This window comes from Pristiophorus japonicus, chromosome 19, assembly GCF_044704955.1.
Source record: "Pristiophorus japonicus isolate sPriJap1 chromosome 19, sPriJap1.hap1, whole genome shotgun sequence".
NCBI lineage: Eukaryota > Metazoa > Chordata > Chondrichthyes > Pristiophoridae > Pristiophorus > Pristiophorus japonicus.
Window position 1 is genome coordinate 45,099,055 of NC_091995.1, and position 15,687 is coordinate 45,114,741.

Here is a 15,687-nt window from a genome sequence, read left to right on the forward strand (position 1 = left end):
TTCCAATGAGTAGAGGCCCAACCTGCTCAACCTTTCCTCATAAGTCAATCCTCTCATCTCCAGAATCAACCTAGTGAACCTTCTCTGAATTGCCTCCAAAGCAGGTATATCCTTTCTTAAATATGGAAATCAAAACTGCACCCAGTATTCTAGGTGTGGCCTCACCAATACCCTGTATAACTATAGCAAGACTTCCCTGCTTTTATACTCCATCCCCTTTGCAATAAAGGCCACGATTCCATTGGCCTTCCTGATCACTTGCTGTACCTGCGTACTAACCTTTTATATTTCATGCACAAGTACCCCCAGGTCCCGCTGTACTGCAGCACTTTGCAATTTTTCTCCATTTAAATAATAACTTGCTCTTTGATTTTTTTCTGCCAAAGTGCATGACCTCACATTTTCCAACATTATACTCCATCTGTCAATTTTTTGTCCACTCACTTGGCCTGTCTATTTCCTTTTGCAGGTTTTTTGTGTGCGCCTCACACATTGCTTTTCCTCCCATCTTTGTATTGTCAACAGCTTGGCTACGTTACAGTCGGTTCTTTCTTCCAAGTCATTAATATAGATTGTAACTAGTTGAGGTCCCAGCACTGATCCCTGCGGTACCCCACTAGTTACTGATTGCCAACCCGAGAATGAATCATTTATCCCGACTCTCTGTTTTCTGTTAATTAGCCAACCCTCTATCCATGCTAATATATTACCCACAACTCCATGTGCTTTTATCTTGTGCAGTAACCTTTAATGTGGCACCTTGTTAAATGCCTTCTGGAAGTCCAAATACACCACATCCACTGGTTCCCCTTTATCCACCCTGTTCGTTACATGCTCAAAGAATTCCAACAAATTTGTCAAACATGACTTCCCCTTCATAAATCCATGCTGACTCTGCCTGACTGATTTATGTTTTTCCAAATGTCCTGCCACTGCTTCTTTAATAATGGACTCCAACATTTTCCCAACCACAGATGTTAGGCTAACTAGTCTATAGTTTCCTGCTTTTTGTCTTTCTCCTTTTTTAAATAGGGGTGTTACATTTGCAGCTTTCCAATCTGCTGGGAGCTCCCCAGAATATAGGGAATTTTGGTAAATTACAACCAATGCATCCACTATCCCTGCCGCTACTTCTCTTAAGAACCTGGGATGCAAGCCATCAGGTCCAGGGGATTTATCTGCCTTTAGTCCCATTATCTTACTGAGTACTGTTAAGTATGCAATAAAGGTTCAAACTGAGTACTGTTCAACTAAGCAAGGTACAACCTTGCTTCTGCTTTATTTTGGCCCAAAGTGCCTGACTCACAAAGTGGCTGGCCTTTTATACCAGAGCAGCACCATGTGCGTGCTGCTCAGTGGCCTCCAACAATGACACCATCTGGTGGCTACAAACAGAATGTACATACATGACAATACCCTCTTCTGAGAACTTATCACAGTCTTTCACAGGTTGAGACGATCCAGTGCTTTACGCTCCCGGGTTGACTGTCTCAGTTCGATTCCGGCCTTGGGTGAATATGCGGAGTCTGTTGTGGCTGGTGGCTGGATGGCTGACTTGTTGGGGGTGGCAGTGGCCATGTCAGGAAATGCAAGTCCATTTTTATTGAACAAGTCTGTGATGGAAATTCCGGGTTCGCTGATGACCCTTGAGTCCACTGAAGGCTGCTGGTAGGTTGGTTAGTCGTCGACGGTTTCTTCATCCGACTACTCTGGCTCGTCTGTGTGCCTCAGCTTTGTTTGATCCATGTGTTTCCTGCAAGTTTGCTCATTCTTGAGCTTAATAACAAATACTCTGTTGCCCTCCTTGGCCATGACCGTGCCAGTGATCCATTTAGGACCCTGACCATAATTCAAACATATACAGGATCATTAACAGATATCTCGCATGACACAGTTGCGCGATCGTGGTACCCTTGTTGACTCTGTCTTCTGTATTCAACATGATTACTTAAATCCGGGTATACAAGAGATAACTTGGTCTTAAGACCTCTTTTCATCATGAGTTCAGCAGGCGAGACCCCTGTGAGTGTGTGGGGTCTTGTCCTGTAACTCAGCAGTATGCAAGACAAGTGGGTCTGCAGTGACCCTTGGGTTATTCTCCTCATGCTTGACAACCCAAACACTTCAACAAAGCGGCACTTAAACCAACGTCCTTTCAACCACGGTCTGTCCAACCTGCGACAGAGACTGTAGCTCCCGCATTGGACTTATCATCTGAGAACTAATTTTTAATGTGGAAGCAAGTCATCCTCGACTGCGAGTATATCCTTAAATAAGGAGACCAAAACTGTACGCAGAACTCCAGGTGTGGTCTCACCAATGCCCTGTACAGTTGTAGCAGGACTAACGTACTTTTATACTCCATTGCCCTGGCAATAAAGGCCAACATTCCATTTGTCTTCCTGATTACTTGCTGTAGCTGCATGCTAAACTTGTACGACACAATGTACCCAGAATAATTGAACATTGTTTCAAAGATGCAGACGGAACTGCGTTTGAGTTTGACATTTCTGAAGTATCGCTATGGGCCTCAACTGTGACTGTGCGTGCACTGGGGCACTTGGTGTTGAATGTATCCATTGGTCTCCCACTAAGTACATGTAGTGACATTTGTAAAATCCTTGATCATTGTCGCCAATGTCCTTGATGATCAATGTTGCAGAAACGTCTTCGGGATTCAGCTCCTGGTGCGAGAGGTAAACATCGTTCCTAAGAAATTCCAGCCATTGCTCGTGTTGTGACTTTGGAAGGAGCACTTCAAGGACAGGGACTCCCCTCTTAAAAACACATCTTAGTCAGGATGCAGACACAGTCTTGGTTTTGGACCTGGGATGAGCAGAAATGGTTTGAATATTTTTTATTAATAATAAATCGTCATAGATTATATATTTGACTTGACTATTCCAACGCACTCCTGGCCAGCCTCCCACATTCTACCCTACATAAACCAGTGGTCATCCAAAGCCCAGCTGCCCCGTGGCCTAACTCGCACAGTCCCGCACACACATCACCCCTGCACTCGCTGACCTACATTGGCTCCCGGTCTGGCAATGCCTTGATTTCAAAATTCTCATCCTTGTTTTCAAATCCCTCCATGGCCCTCTCCCTCTCCCTATCTCTGTAACCTCCTCCAGCCCCTACAATTCTCATCCTCCTGTTCAAATCCCTCCATGGCCCCTCGCCCCCTCCTTATCTGTAACCTTCTCCAGCCCCTACAATTCTCATCCTCCTGTCCAAATCCCTGCTCGTCCCACTCTATCTTGTAATCTCCAGTGCCACAACCCCTCCGAGATATCTGCGCTCTTCTAATTCTGCCATCTTGAGCATCCCTGATTATAATCGCTCAACCATTGGTGACCATGCCTTCCTTTGCCTAGGCCCCAAGCTCTGGAACTCCCTCTCTAAACCTCTCGGCCTATCAGCTCAGTTTCCGCCTTTAAGACGATCCTTAAAACCTACCTCTTTGACCAAGCTTTTGATCATCTGCCTTAAGATTGGTGTCAAATTTTGCTTGACACCGCTCCTGTGAAGCACCTTGGAATGTTTTACTATGTTAAGGGCGCTATATAAACATTCATTGTTGGTGGTGTAACACTAAGGGATGAACTCATGGCTGCTCAAGTTAAACACATCTCCTTTAGAAGTGAGAGTGAATGGGTTCATGAAGAGAGTCAAGTCCACAGTGCCAACAGTTACAGTGCTGGACAAGCACATGATGTCCCGTGTCACGTGTTTGCTCTTTAACCCCATTGTTCTTCAAGATCACGTGACTCTTTTCCTGTAGACTTTCAACTTCCTGCCATGTGGGGTAGTTGATGCAAACAGCAAAGTTACATTTAAGGGGAGGTGAGAGAAGTATACGAGAGAGAAAGGATTCGAAGGATATACTGAAAGAGTTAAATGGAGTAGGGGGGGAGGAGGTCCATGTGGATCATGTAAATCCAGTCCCACATTTACTCTGAACTTCCCTCTGAAGTGGCAGACAAACCACACTGTTGTACCGAAAGCGCTGTAGAGGAAAATAAATAACTGTACATGATGGTATACACAGCTGCGACACGCATCGAAGCAAGACACGACAAAGGGCAGACCCAGCCCAGTCAGACCCTGCAAAGGCCTCCTCACTACCTGATGCCAAAGAGCTGTCTCAAAACATACTCAGGTACCAGTCAGATATAGTGATAATGTGAGAATCACACCTTCAGCCAAAGTCCCAGATTCCCCTGTATGAGCTGCACCACAGGTCACACACAGATTACACTGAAGTGTCTTCGGGTTTATAGGTTGTTTTATTAAGGAGCTGCAGTTCAAATACATTCAAATACAAGAAACAATCAGGATAGATAGAGTCGACATACGACCATGACAAGCATCTGGTACCAGTCCCGATCGGACTGATGGCTGGCGAGACTGAACAGCTCTTTGGCTTATGGCCTTTCTTCCTCTCTTCTAGAGCAGCCAAGAGTGTTAGCGAAGGTCAGCATGGTTCCGCCATGGGCAGAGTGTTGGACCATTCTCACTCTTGGAAGCTCTCCCCTGCACTGCCTGTGCTAAAGGCTCTTTACATCTATATGTTATTCTCTTTTTAGGTGTGGGCCTGGGGTAGAATATGGACTGGACTATCCAACCTGTAAGGATTCTTCGTAAACCAAGGTGCTCAACGGTGTGCCAAATTCTTTGTCTCATTTTTCAGATGGAAACCCTCCCCATGCCATGAGATCATTCTTTTGCTCATCTCTTGTTTGTAGCTCTGGTTACCTTCTCTTGGACACTCTGTTCCTATCAAGCCTCCTTGCTCAATCCTCTTACCACACCCAATCATGCCTACATGAAGACCAGTTTCTGCATTATGTCCCTTTTAAATAACCTCATGTACTTGTGAAACTCCTTAACTGACATGATTAGACATCTTCTGTGTCATCAGCTTATCCTGGCTGCTGAGCCTGGCAGACCCATTTCTTTTATAACATCATTATTTTATTACAAAGTCACAACTTCTTCCAGTTCACAATTTCATAAACTCCCTCACAATCCTTGATTATGCCCTGTCCCAGCGACAGGCAGACACGCCAGAGATGGGGGCCACAGTGAAATACAGTTGTGGGAAGTGGCCCTGGGAGTCATCAACAGTGTCTTCAGCCCCATGGACTTTCATGACTTCAGGTCAAACATAGGAAAGGAAATAATCTGCTGATTGCCCCCTCCCGCCCTCCATTAGCTGATGGATCAATATGCTCCATGTTAAACCTACTTAGAGCAAGCTCTGGGGGGGAGCAAGGACAGAGAAAGTACTCTGGCTGGGGGGGGATTTGATTGTCCATTAGCAAGAGTGGCCCATTGTTACATCACTGACCGAGCTGGCCCAGTCTGTATACAGCTGCCAGTGAGAGAAGCAACACAAGGATAGAGGTAACTTGATCGCCTCCTCACCAATATCCCTGACACACATGCACCAGTCTATCAGCGTATTGGTGCAGGGAACAACCTCACAGTTCCCGTGGAGATCAATTCCCCCTTCACATTTAGGACACCGTCCAATGTGCCGTGAGACCATATCACCATTCTGAAGGGGATAGGTTAACAACAGATCTCTCAGCTAGGATGTAGGCATCCATGAGGTGTTTCAGAAGAAAAATTACCTTCTGGCCCGCCATATCCCTCTGTCCTCCAACACCCTCAAGCTAGATGATCAAAGCTGGTTTAATAACGAGTGTCGAAGTGTGTGCGGGGAGCAGCGTTAGGCGTACCTGAACATGAGGTTACAACCAAGGGAGGCTACCACACAGGACTATATTCACACTAAACAATTGAAGCAGCATGCTTTAAACGGAGCCAAGCAGAGAAGTCCTGCTACAACTGTACAGGGTATTGGTGAGGCCACACCTGGAGTATTGCGTACAGTTCTAGTCTCCGCATTTAAGGAAGGATAGATATACTTACATTGGAGGCTGTTCAGAAAAGGTTCACTAGGGGGTTGACTTATGAGGATAGGTTGAATAGGTTGGGCCAATACACATTGGAGTTCAGAAGAATGAGATGTGATCTTACTGAAACTAATAAGATAATGAGGGGCTTGACAAGGTGGATGCAGAGAGGATATTTCCACTCATAGGTGAAACTAAAACTCGGGGACATAGTCTCAGAATTGGGGGCCACCCATTTAAAACTGAGATGAGGAGAAATTTTCTTCTCTCAGAGGATTGTAAGTCTATGGAATTCTCTGCCCCAGAGAGCTGTGGAGGCTGGGTCACTGAATATATTTAAGGCGGAGATAGACAGATTTTTGAGCGATAAGGGTTATGGGGAGCGAGCAGGGAAGTGGAGCTGAGTCCATGATCAGATCAGCCATGAACTTATTGAATGTCGGAGTACGCTTGAGGGGCCAAATGGCTTACTCCTGCTCCTATGTCTTATGTTCTTAACCCACACCCAACGGAGCAGGGCAAAGACTTGTAGCCCTTCAGCATCCAGTTCTGAATGATGAGGGGCCATTGAGGAACTAAGGGAAGAGGAGGATCCATGAACATTTCATTCTCAGTAATGGTGGAGGCCAGCATGTGAATAGAGAAGACAAGGCTGGTGTCCACAATGATCTTCATCTGGAAATACTGAGTGAATGAACCTTGTTGTACCCTCCTGAGGTCCCCACCATTACACCTTCCAGTCCACAGCCAATTCGATTCACTCCAAGGGTCAGCAAGGAACAGCTGATTTACTCAAAACATAAAAGGCTTCGGATCGGTCAATATCCCGACTGTAGTGTTGAATATCCCGACTTTATCGCTGAATATTCCAACTTTATTGCTGATCATCACAATTTTATCGCTGAATGTCACGACTTTATTGCTAAATACCATGACTTTATCCGACTGCCATGACATCCAGGTTGATAAGTCAGTGCAATAAGTAATATATTAACCGCTCTCATCTCATTGGCAGCTCGGCTGTTAATGTGACTGGAATAACTTGTCCGAACTGCTATAGATGGGCTATCATTTGATTCTTGTGAATTGCATGCACCTTTATTTTGGTAATGACACGATAGAAGCCGGTAAATTAACTCTGCACACTGGGAAGGACATTCTAAATGTAATTCGGGAGTGGAAAAGTTAAATTGCAGAAAAAAAACGTTTTTTAAATGGTGGCAAGTCTGCAGTAGCATCATCCAAACTGTTTAACAGCGTGACCACAAGATGTCCTTTCTGGAACGATTGAGTGCATGTCTGTGGCCTCACCGGCCGGATAACTCCACCTACAGCAGGATGTTAAACAGAACTGTGATAAGGTTGGAATCTGCAACTGGGGCAGTGATGAGAGGCCGGTTACCCAGGAGGGAATTTATCAAATTGTAATCTTTACTTTTCATTCTCCTTGTGTCTGGAGATGTAACCCTTCCATGGACCATCCCACCTAACATTGTGAATATTGACGGTTATTGCGCTCTGCAAGCAGAAGGTGGCCCTCGAACTGCAGTGTACCACCTCCTGATGTGATTCACAATGTAACCTCAGCTTAATCATGATCCCTGCTCATTAACCGTGAGTTTTCTAGCAGTTTGCTCAGCCTCAGTTCAGTCTACTGGCAACATTGCATTCCTGAATGTGTTTCAAGGGGGAATGGAACAGAAAAGCTACAGGAATCGGAGGCGAGAGAATCATTTATCGAGGGGCAGCGGCCTGGAGGGAGGAGAAGGACATTGAAGGACAGGAACGGTAAGCTGTGACTTGATAGAAGATGTTGCATAGGATTGCATAGGATATATGACACAGAAACAGGCCATTCAGTCCAACCAGTCCATGACAGTGTTTATGCTCTACTCGAGCCTCCCGTTTTTCCTCCTCTAAATCTATCTGCATAACCCTCCATTCCCTTCTCCCTCATATACTTATCCAGCTCCCCTTAAATGCAGTTGTACTATTTGCTTCAACCATTCCCTGTGGTAGTGAGTTCCATATTCTCACCACTCTCTGGGTAAAGAATTTTCTTCTGAATTCTCTTTTGCATTTCTTGATGACTATCTTATATTGATGGCCTCGAGTTATGCTCTTCCCCACAAGTGGAAACGTAGGGGCCAAGTTTCGGCCTGAGTTGCTCCTGTTTTTTTGGAGCAACTGGTTTAGAATGGAGTATCTTAGAAATTGCAATTCTCGGCATTTAGCTTGCTCCAGTTTTGGTCAGTTAGAACAGTTTCAGTTTGGAACAGATTTTTTTTTTCAAAAGGGGCGTGTCCGGCCACTTACGCCCATTTTTAAAGTTTAGGCAGTGAAAACATACTCCAAACTAACTTAGAATGGAGTAAGTGTAGATTTTTGTACGCTCAGAAAAACCTTGCCTACACTTAGAAAATCAGGCATAGGTTACAAATCAGGCGTAGGGAATGTGGGTGGGGGGCGCAGGTTTAAAGGGAAGTTTACAAACATTAAACACTTCAGTTTTACAAATAAAGAGCCATCATCAATAATAAATGATAAATACATCAATAAATCAACCAATAAATCAATCAAAAAAATTAAAAATCAATAAATAAAACATTTTCTACTTACCGACTGCAGCACCGGGAGTCCTCCAACAGCGTGCTGGGACAGCCCCCTGCAGTGTGTCTCTGTCAGTGTGTGTCTCTCTCACTCTCTGTCTGTCAGTGTCTGTGTTTCTGACAGCGAGGGGAGGGGGAGAAGGGGGGGAGCAGAGGTCAGGTCGGGGGGGGGGAGTGGAAACGGTGGTCGGGGGGCGGGACAGCGGAGGTCGGGTCGGGTCGGAGGGGGGAGGGGGGAGCGGAGGTCGGGTCTGGTTGGGGGGAGCGGAGGTCGGGTCTGGTCGGGGGGGGAGCAGAGATCGGGTCACCGGGGGGAGCCGAGGTCGGGGGTGAGAGCGGAGGTCGGCTCGCCGGGGGGGTGGGGAGCGGAGGTCGGGTCGCCGGGGGGGGGTGGGGGGGCAATGGAGGTCGGGTCGCCGGGGGGGGCGGTGGGGAGAGCGGAGGTCGGGGGGCGGGGAGTGGAGGTCGGGTCGCCGGGGGGGGGGGGTGGGGGGGAGAGCGGAGGTCGGGGGTGGGTGAGCGGAGGTCGGGTCGCCGGGGGTTGAAGCGGAGGTCGGGTCGCCGGGGGGAGCGGAATTCGGGGGGGAGAGCGGAGGTTGGCTCGCCGGGTGGGTGGGGAGCGGAGGTCGGGTCGCCGGGGGGGAAGCGGAGGTCGTGTCGCCGGGGCGGGGGAAGCGGAGGTCGGGTCGCCAGGGGGGCGGGGAGCGGAGGTCGGGTCGCCGGAGGGGGGGGGCGGTGCGGAGGTCGGGTCGCCGGTGGAGGGGGGGCGCTGGGGGAGCGGAGGTCGGGTCACCTGGTGGTGGGGGGGTGGGGGGGCAGAGGTCGGGTCCAGTCCGGGGAGCGGGAGTCAAGTCAGGTCGGGTGGGAGGTGAGCCTTATCCTCGCAGCCCCAGTGAGGCCATTCGGCCAGGGCTAGAGGCTGCGTGCTTCGGGTCCCTCCCACAGTTTTCGGCGCCTGGAGCTGCTGCACATGCGCACCCACTGTAACGCGCATGTGCAGAGGTCCCGGCACTGTTTTCAGCGCAGGACCTGGCTCCGCTCCCCCACAGCTCATGCTGCGCCGCGCCAAGCTCCAGAGGACCTGCAGGGAGCCGGAGAATAGGTGAGTTTTTTTAGGCGCACTTTGTGGCGCGAAAAACGGGCGTCCAGGGCGCGGCCCTAAACTTGGGCCCATTCTCTCTGTGTCCACGCTAACAAAACCTTTCATAATTTAAAAGACCTCTCTTAGGTTCCCCCTCAGCCTTCATTTTTCAAGAGGAAGGAAATCCAGCCTGAACATTTCTGTCATCTTTCAACAGGCCAGCATGGCTTTTATAGTGAAGCGGATGTTATAAAGTACTCCAATATCAGTCACTCATATTCTTATTTAAGTTAGTTGTATTACAAAATCGACTCACATGCATTTTAAAAATTACCCATTCATGAAATCTGATTGTATTTTGTTTGAATAAAGGCTCTGATAGTCTGAACATCTTTCTGACAGTGCGTTTATACAGTCTATGCCTATCAGAGCTTGACACTGCCGCATACCCTCTCCCGCCAGGCTACACCCCCCACACCCCCACCAGTATGGTGCTCTGGTTTTACTTAGCCTAGTGTTTTCTTGAGTACAGTCACATTGAATCTGTTTCAGCTGTTTTCTGTTTCGCTTGAAGTTGCTTCTTTTGAGTTTTCTGCAACTTTAGAAGCGTGCAGCTCCAGAGGACACCATTCAGATCTGTCTCTCTCGATCTCTGTCTCTCTCTCGCTCTCTCTGTCTCTCTCTCTCTCTCTCTCTGTGTTGCTCTCTGTCTTTCTGTCTCTCTCTGCCACTTTCTGTCTCTGTCTCTGTATCTCTCTCGGTGTCTGACTCTGTCTCTCTCTCGCTGTCTCTCTCCCTTTATGTCCCTCATTTTCTCGGTTTCTCTGTCTCTCTCCCAATCTCTCTCTCTCTGTCTCTCAGTCTCTGTCTCTCTCTTCTGGCTGTTTGCTGCAGAAATCCAGATTCCTGCCCTTTCCCCACAGCCCTGAAACAACGCAAATAAACTGCTTGCGGTTGTTGCTGATGCTGCTACTGTATCCATGTCGATCCGTTACTTGCACAGTTCTGGGCGCTAATGATCCATTTCTCACAAATTACTATGGAGGCAGTGGCAGAATGGATATGGTCTCAGGGTCAGATAGAAGAGCTGAAGGTTTATTGTTGCACACTGGTGGGAAGTGTGTAATGATGTTCCCCATGGGTCGGTTATTGAGACCACTGCTCTTTTTGCGATATATTAACAACCCCTCTCCCTACACCCCTCTCCCTACTCCGATCTCCCTAAAACCCCTCTCCCTACCCCGCTCTCCCTAAAACCCCACTCCCTACCTCGCTCTCCCTAAAACCCCTCTCCCTACCCCACTCTCCCTAAAACCCCTCTCCCTATCCTGCTCTCCCTAAAACCCCTCTCCCTACCTCGCTCTCCCTAAAATCCCTCTCCCTACCCTGCTCTCCCTAAAACCCCTCTCTCTACCTCGCTCTCCCTAAAACCCCTCTCCCTACCCTGCTCTCCCTAAAATCCCTCTCCCTACCTCACTCTCCCTAAAACCCCTCTCCCTACCCCACTCTCCCTAAAACCCCTCTCCCTTAATCCCTCTCCCTTAACCCCTCTCCCTTCGCCCTTTCCTTTCCACCTTCTCCTTTAGCCCTTCTCCGTACCCCTCCCCCACTCCCTACCCCCTCTCCCTACACCCGTCTCCCTATCCGCCTCTCCCTACCTCCGCTCTCCCTACCTCCGCTCTCCCTGTCCCTGCACTCCCTGCCCCCGCTCCCTCTGTCCCCGCTCTCCCTGCCTCCGCTCTCCCTGCCCCCGCTCTCCCTGCCCCCGCTCTCTCTGTCCCCGCTCTCCCTACGCCGCCCTCCATAGCCCCCCTATCCCAACCCCCCTCTCCAAACTCTCCTCACCCAACCCCCTTCTCCCTACCCTGCTCTCCCTACCCCGCTCTCCCTACCCCGCTCTCCTTACCCCCTCTCCCTACCCCCATCTCCCTAACTCCATCTCCGTACTCCCCTCTACCTTCCCCTCCCTAACCCCATCTCCCTCTCCCCCTCTCCCTACCCCGTTCTTTCTACTCTCCTCTCTCCCTTACCCCCTCTGCCTACCCCCCTCTCCTTACACCCCACTCCCCCTTAAACCCTCTCCCTTCCCCCTCTCCCTTTACCCCTCTCCCTTGACTTGACTTACTAATATATAGTACCTTTCATGACCACCGGACGTCTCAAACCACTTTACAGCCAATGAACTTTTGGAGTGTAGTCACTATTGTAATATAGGAAACACAGCAGCCAATTTGCGCACAAGCAAGCTCCCACACACAGCAATGTGAGAATAACCAGATAATCTGTTTTTTTAATGTTGATTGAGGGTCACCAGGGATAACTCCCCTGCTCTTCTTCAAAATAGTCGGGATAACTCCCCTGCTCTTCTTCAAAATAGTGCCATGGGATCTTTTACGTCCATTTGAGAAAGCAGATGGAACCTCGGTTTAATGTCTCATCCAAAAGACGGCACCTCCGACAGTGCTACGCTCCCTTAGTACTGCACTGGAGTGTCAGCCTAGATTTTTCGTGCTCAATTGGCAAGAAGCTGAGAGAGTGGTGCTTGGCTGGATTAGATGTGTCCTACATTTTGTGAACAGAATATACCTGGGCAAGCAGCCACATTGGCGGACAGTAGAATTGGAACAGATTGATTATGGAAGTGGCTACTTCTGGTTCACAGGTCTTCATTACTGCCGATGGTCGTTGGTCTTTCACCTCTCCCTCACTCTCATGTTCAAATCTTTCTCTTTCACCTCACTGTCTCCTCATTTGTATCTACGTGCTCTTTCACATCTACCCCTGTCTTTCCCTCCTGTTTTAGTCTTTTTCCATCTACCTATCCCTCTTCCTTCCCTTCTGTCTCCTATTTTCTCATTACTCCTCATAGTTGACTTTGTAAACAGCTTCACTGAGCCCCTTACATTTATCCCTTTCTCCTTTTGATTGAGAATTCCTCTCCTTTCAAATCCTGTTTTTCTTTTCCCTTATCATGCTGTGCTCTCTCCACCCTTTTGTCCTGTTTGAGTCTGTGGATAGATTTTTGTTTTCACTTCATGGGGGTAATTGACTTCAGCGGAAGGTGAGGAGTATAATGTGTGGAAGATGCGATATTGCTTGTTTTACACCATCAGTGATGTAAAAATGACCCCTCTGGATGCAGTTTGCATTACAGATAGTCAGTCCCGTATACAACCCGCCCTTTGTCTATTACTTCCCTAAACACTTCCACCACTTGAAGAAGAATGACAGGTAAATTGCCTGAAATAGGTCGTGAAAATGAAAGACTGGCTTAAAGGTGACCATGAAAATGGAATCAGTGGTTAAACTCAATGTGGGGAAATCGAAACCACTTTAAACCATGAAGATGTGTATTTAAACAGACCGTTCCTCAATAGTGATAGAGCCAGCAGCAAGAACATATTTCGAGACATGGCTTGTTAGTAGGATATCAACATATCATTTCTTGTCTGGGCCTGAGTGGGAGCTTTATTGGAGAACGATTGAGAAGTTAGGGGAAACGTACGACACTCTGGCTTGCCTAGATTTTCAGGCCTAATTAACTTAGAAATCTTCAAGATCACTTACAGGGCTGTTAGAATTGATTGACGGCAAAAAAGTGAAGCTTTCGGACACGTGCTCAATTGAATGCAAAGGGTTTTCTTTGAACTAATATAAGAAGGTGCATGTCACACCCCTCAGCAAATTCTCTTTGTTTTCTTTAATCTTTAGTAGTAATCTTCACCTGCCATATGCAGAAGGGACCTTTACAAGCCCAAAGTTATAACCACCAGAGAGCAGCAGGTTATAGGAGATACATTGTGCGGTTATATAGCCAGCTAGAGGTGGAGGTAAGGGTGTCACTGAAATGTTTAAGTTTGCTGCTATCTGGGTGGGTGTGATTTAAGCAGTGAGCTCAGATACCGTCACGTGTGTAAAGTGGTTTCACCTGAGTCAGGGAACGCGAGAGGAATGGATAGCGACTGTACCGAGAGGTTCATCGTTCGACAACCAATAGCCGGTTTGTCGTCTACAGGTGAGCAGTCAGCTCAAGCACTAGACTCTAAGAATAAGGTAATATTTCCTGAACGCTGTTAGCCGTCTGGGCATAGGGCCAGAAATTGCACAGCGCCAGTTTTCCAGTGTGAACTGATACAGAGGGCAAGATCTTCACTTTGTTCCAACAACAATAACTTTATTTATATAGCGCCTTTAACATAGTAAACCATCCCAAGGCACTTCACAAGAGCTTTATCAGACAAATTTTGACACCGAGTCACATCAGGCGATTTTAGGACAGATGACTAAAAGCTTGGTCAAATCGACATATTTTAAGTAATGTCATAAAGGAGGAAAGAGAGGTAAGGAGGTGGAGAGGTTTAGAGGGAATTACAGAGCTTGGGGCAAAGGCAGCTGAAGGCAAAGCCACGGATGGTGGAGCGATTAAAATCAGGAACGTTCAAAAGGCCAGAATTGGAGGAGTGCAGAGATTTTGGAGGGTTGTAGGGCTGGAGGATGTCACAGAGGTAGGTAGGGGCAAAAGAATTGAGATGTTGCTGGACCAGGAGCCAATGTAGGTCAGCGAGCACAGGGGTATTGGATGAAAGGGACTTGGTTTCAGTTACAAAATGTGCAGTAGATTGTGGATCAGCTCAAGTTTATAGAACGTGGAAAAGGCTGGCTGACCAGGAGAGCATTCGAATATTCAAATCTAGAGGTAACAAAGGCAATGATACAGGTTTAAGCAGCAGATGAGCTGAGGCAGGGGTGGAGTCGAGCGATGTTACAGAAGTGAGAATAGGTGGTGTCGGTGATGGAGCCGATATGTGGTCGGATGCTCATTGCAGGGTCTGTCGAAATCTCAATTCTCAATTTAACTCTCAATATAAGACTCTGACACAAACAGCTCCGGTACATGTTCCTTTACTTGCTGCAAGGAAAAGCCTCACTCAGTAAAAGGCTGAGCGACGACTTCTACAGTGGTACAAAATCACAACATCTTTATACAGAAGAACAAACAAGCTTGGTTCCATCACGTGTATCAGTTCTGCCCTTGCGGTCAGCAAATACAGATAAGGAGTTCTTTAATCACTTAATTAACATTACATCCTTGTTTTAGTTCTGTACATATCTATACAACCTTTATCTAGTACTTCTAAGGTTTAGCATAGCAACAGTAGTACAAGGGAGTATAATTCTAACAGGACATTCTTTCTGTTAGGGAGGGTAAATTCAAGGTTCCCTCGCTCACACAGATGGCTCCTGCTTTTCTTAATTCAGTCAGCTATCAGTCAAGGTTAGTATGTTTATGCAGAAGCAGGCTGTCTGCTGCAGGGGCTTCTGGGAGAACTGAGACTCCATTTTGTTTTATTACAAAAGGGTACATTTAACAGGAAATGTAACTTCTAAAAATAAATTTCCACAGGTCAAATATAACACTGAGGTTGCGGATGGTCTCAGATAGTGCCCACAGAAAGGGAGAGGTGGCTAGGGAACAGAGGTTGTGGAGGCGATTGCAGACAATGCCTTCGATCTTCCTAATATTTAGTTGGAGGAAGTTGCTGCTCATCCAGTACTGAATGTCGGACAAACAGCGTGACGAATGGGAGACAGTGGAGGGGTCAAGTGAGCTGGGTGTGGTCAGTGTACAGTGGAACCTGACGGGCTGCTAACATGTTTTACACTATCACACAAAGTCATAGTTACCCACAGGGAGTGATACCTGCACCAGAGCAGGTGGTGCCGAGGACCGATCCAACTCGGGTATCGGGCCTCAATCAAATTAGGCCGGCGATCTCCAGACACCTGCTGTACTTCCAGGGGGCTGATCGGTGAAGTAGATATCAATTTCAATTGGCTAAGTGGGCGGGGCGAATGATAACGGCAATGGCCTTAGGGACTGCTCACGTGGAAAGAACAATCCTGCTCCTGGTTCTCCAGGAAGTGTTTTTATTTAATTAAAAATATATCACTTACCTCACTGGGACCCCTGGTGGTACCAGGGGCTGCTGGAATATCCAAAATGTGCAGGTCCAATGCCTGCCCCACACATCGCAATCGAATTTGGAAAAGGGGTCCTTTAACAGGGGTTAGA

The 15,687-nt window shown here is 47.7% G+C and overlaps 1 protein-coding gene across 3 annotated transcripts in view; it reads left to right on the plus strand.

Annotated features, from left to right (window-relative positions):
* Positions 1 to 15,687, plus strand: part of LOC139229845 (probable G-protein coupled receptor 139) — a 138,237-nt gene that overhangs the window by 109,858 nt on the left and 12,692 nt on the right. The window contains exon 4 of one of the 3 annotated variants that reach the window (XR_011587833.1): positions 7,612 to 7,706. The exons of the other annotated variants lie outside the window; for them this stretch is intronic. The gene's annotated coding sequence lies outside the window, so the exon portion shown is untranslated. Of the gene's footprint in view, positions 1 to 7,611; positions 7,707 to 15,687 lie in introns of those variants that run through there. 3 annotated transcript variants of the gene reach the window in all.